Below are 4,766 nucleotides of genomic sequence, written 5' to 3'. Positions count from 1 at the left end.
ATGAGCATGGAGTGTTCTTCCATTTGTTTGTGTCCTCTTTTATTTTGTTGAGCAGTGGTTTGTAGTTCTCCTTGAGGAGGTCCTTCACATCCCTTGTAAGTTGGATTCCTAGGTATTTTATTCTCTTTGAAGCTATTGTGAATGGGAGTTCACTCATGATTTGGCTGGCTGTCTGTCTGTTATTGGTGTATAAGAATGCTTGTGATTTTTGCACATTGATGTTGTATCCTGAGACTTTGCTGAAGTTGCTTATCAGCTTAAGGAGATTTGGGGCTGAGATGATGGGGTTTTCTAAATATACAATCATGTCATCTGCAAACAGGTACAATTTGACTTCCTCTTTTCCTAACTGAATACCCTTTACTTCTTTCTCCTGCCTGATTGCCCTGGCCAGAACTTCCAACACTATGTTGAATAGAAATGGTGAGAGAGGGCATCCCTGTCTTGTGCCAGTTTTCAAAGGGAATGCTTCCAGTTTTTGTCCATTCAGTATGATATTGGCTGTGGGTTTGTCATAAATTGCTCTTATTATTTTTAGATACATCCCATCAATACCTAATTTATTGAGAGTTTTTAGCATGAACGACTGTTGAATTTTGTCAAAGGCCTTTTCTGCATCTATTGAGATAATACCAACCAAAAAAAGTCCAGGACCAGACAGATTCACAGCCGAATTCTACCAGAGGTACAAGGAGGAGCTGGTACCATTCCTTCTGAAACTATTCCAATCAATAGAAACAGAGGGAATCCTCCCTAACTCATTTTATGAGGCCAGCATCATCCTGATACCAAAGCCTGGCAGAGAAACAACAAAAAAAGAGAATTTTAGACCAATATCCCTGATGAACATCAATGCAAAAATCCTCAGTAAAATACTGGCAAACGGAATCCAGCAGCACACCAAAAAGCTTATCCACCATGATCAAGTGGACTTCATCCCTGGGATGCAAGGCTGGTTCAACATACGCAAATCAATAAACATAATCCAGCATATAAACAGAACCAAAAATTTAAATAATTTAAAAATGCCCTTCTCACTCTTTTCTCTCCTCTTTGCAACCAAAAGGGACGGGGTTTTTTTTCAAGCCATGAGCTGTGCAGCGTAGGGTTAGGCAAGGAGTGATGCCAGCACTCCCTTCGTTGCCCTGACTGGTGTGTCAATGTGTCACATACCCTCCCTGTCCATTGTCTCTGGGCCTACTTCAGCACTAGGACTCACCTAAGTGTTGCAGTCCTTATGGCCTAGACTACCTTTCAAGTTCATTTAGAGACAAGAAGCACCGTAGCCCAGGGTGGCAAGTTTTGCAGGAACATAAGTTCTGACCGCTGGGATCAGCCATTCTACGCTGACTAGCATTGGTTTAAATGCTCCCTTAGTGGATGGGCATCAGCTGAGTTTGGCCCGGTTTCCCTTTCTGCTCTAACAGGACAGCGCTGAGTTCAATGCCTCACAATTGCTGTGTTTTTCCTCTCCCAGCACCCAGAGAAGCCCTGTGTACCATTCAGCTGTTGCCTGTACTGGGGGAGGAGTGGCATCAGCAATTCAGGCCTTTTTTTTTTTTTTTCTATCTCTTCCACGCCCCTTTCAATCATATGAAGATTAAGCCAGGTGCTATGACGGCTCATCTAATTTTTGCTTCTTATAAAGGTGTTTTCATCCATGTAGATAGTTGTTAAACTGCTGTGTTCTTGTAGCGGGGGAACCATCAGTGTAGCCTTTTATGTTGCCATATTGCTCAGCCTCTCACTTTGGAACTTTAAGCTTTAATGTCTGCCTTGTTGAATCTTGGAAGTGTATAGGTCCTGTTACCCTTTTGTTTTGACCAATTTCTCCCTTTTGGAATAGAAATGTATACCCAATCCCTGTACAACCATTATATCTTAAAAGTGAGTGAACTTGATTTGATTTTACAGCCTCATAGCTGGAAGAAACTTGCCTGGACTCTCAGATGAGGCTTTGAAATTTTAAGTTGATGCTAGAACAATTTAATACTTTTGTGATTATTAGGATGGAATGGTTGTATGTTGAATGTAAGAAGGACATGAGATTTTGGGGGCAAAGGACATAATGCTATGATTTGGGTATGGCTTGTCTCCATCAAATCTCATGTTGAAATTTGATCCCCAGCGTGGTACTGTTGGAAGGTGGAACCTAAAGGGAGGTGTTTGGGTTATGGGGGCAGACCCCTCATGAATGGTTGATGTTGTTATCCCAGTAATAATTCTTTCTCTTGCAAGTCTGAACTAGTCTTCATGGGAATGAATTAGTTCTTTTTTTTTAATAGACTTCTCCATAAGCTTTATTAAATCATTTGCATACGTGTGTACCTTCAGCCCCCATCAATTTCATAAAAATGGAAACTGTCAAAGTATTTTCTTTTTTTTTAAATTATATTTTAAGTTTTAGGGTACATGTGCACAATGTGCAGGTTAGTTACATATATATACATGTGACATGTTGGTGTACTGCACCCATTAACTCATCGTTTATTCTTGATTGAGTGGGTTCTTACAAGTCCCGGAATTACAAAGCCTCTTAGATTTTCCTCTCTTCACAAGTGCTCACTTCCCCTTTGACTTTTTCTACTATGTTGTGACATACATGAGAGCCCTCACCAGAAACCAGAGTCAAGTCATGCCCTTGACCTTCTCAGCCTGAAGAAATATAATCTAAATAAGCCTTATTTTCTCTATAAAGTACCTAGTCTCAGATATTCTTTTATAGAAACACAAAACAGAATAAGACTGTTCATTACACTTGATACTACCTGAAGTTATATTATTGGTTGAATATATATTTACTTATATTAAATATGCAATCTCTGTGGAGGCAGCAACTTTATCAGAAGTGTTTACCATTATGTCTAACATCTAGCTGATAGTAGTACTTTGTAAATACTTGATGAATGAATGAATAAATGAATGAATTTTTAAAGTAATACTTGTAATATTTTCCCTCTTTCAATTCATCGTACTTAAGTTTGGCTAAAATTTTCAGTTTGATTCCTGCTATTAATTTACACACAGAAATCCATCTACCTTGGGGGGATAATTCTAAATGTAATTTAGTAAAATACTTCGCTAAATCAAGAGAGAAAAGGATTCTAATTCTAATCCACTTTCAAATCAGTCTGTTTACCTGTTGCCTAAGGAGGATCAAAGAGATTAAATTGGCTCTGAACAACCACAAAACTAATTAGAGGTGATAGTAAAAATGTAATCTATCCTTTCGTAATGACACTTTTAAGACTTCTTCTATTATACACAAATTTGGCTAACATGGCAATGTCTGGCTTGGCACTGTGAGGATAACATGAAATTTGGGCATTACTTTCCTTAAGTATTTTTTAATTTATTACTTAATCTGAAGGGATTGGAGTGGCTTTTTTATGATGTTTAATTTTATTTCCTTATTTACACAGCACAGTTGTGGCATACACAGCAATTAAATTTAATCTATTCCGTGCTCTCATCTCATTAAGTGATATTCTCTAGCCCCAAATCAAATAAATTATTGTTACAAGAGATAAGGTAGATTGAGTTTCAGTATCAGCAGATCAGGCAAGCTCCCCTTCTTGCTTTCCACCCCCTCTAACTCTAGAAAAAAAGCCAATAGTTTTATTGATTTCGCAATAGATTTTCAAACAACCATTTTCTCTGGCTATTTTTAGTACAAATGCTATGCTAATATATGTTAGTAGGGCTACTTATAACTATTATTTTTATAGTCCAAAACCCTGCTGAATAAATAAGCTCTCTATTCAGCATTTCTGCCATGCATCCCAAAATTAGGATTGTCTATGGCTGTTATAAATATTTGTGTTTTCTAGCAGCACATATCATAGTCATAATCATTATGCTTATTTTAATTTTTCTTTATTCCTATTTTTGTTTGATCCAGTTCTGTTAACCATTGACATAAGGAAGATTTATTTACGAAAAATAACCTAAATTTGACAAATCCCAATCTATAGCTAGTAAGTCGCCAGTTAACATTAATCAAAGCATGTTATAAAAAGAAATAAAACCATTAAGTAAAATCTTATTGTATAGAATGAGTACCTATTTTAATATTACATTGTCCATAGATCTCACTATTGATATTACAGTCTGCTTCAGTACCTTTATTACTGTAAGCAGGTGTCAAAAATAACACATACTTTTTTATACTTTACATATAATCAGAAGGATCAGATAGAACCAATAAGTGGTTTTTTCAATCAATAAAAATATATTTATCTCTTTATTATATACAAAAAAACTGTACTTAGTACTAGGGATACTGTGATGTATAAGATAGACATGATTCATGCATATGAAGTTTCCTCATTCACAGCCACTTACATAAGAGACCATCTATTTAAGGAGCAAAAAAATTGCTACATGTGATAAGTTACATGTAGTAGCAAAAATGTAAAATTACTTAACATAAAATTTCAGTTGCGTATTTGATGTTGTACACTCTAGTCTTTCTATAAAGGCTAATACCTAGAGAAGTAGTGATTATGTCTGCTAGTTGATTTGAGAAAATCTCTGATAATATCTACTAATACCCGCACATAGAATTTCTCAAAATATGTTTAGGTTTTTAAAAACTATCTGTTCGTGAATTATTCTGTCTCAAGTATGAGATTCATCTACTTTCAACATTTTTCTCATCATAGAGCTTTTTAAAGTGTGACTCCATGTGAAACTCTTCTGTATACAGATATTTTGAACTATAAAATACAATATAATATACTGATAGCAAACCTGAAAATTATACA

This window comes from Pongo abelii, chromosome X (assembly GCF_028885655.2).
Source record: "Pongo abelii isolate AG06213 chromosome X, NHGRI_mPonAbe1-v2.0_pri, whole genome shotgun sequence".
NCBI lineage: Eukaryota > Metazoa > Chordata > Mammalia > Primates > Hominidae > Pongo > Pongo abelii.
This window is presented reverse-complemented; position numbering follows the sequence as displayed.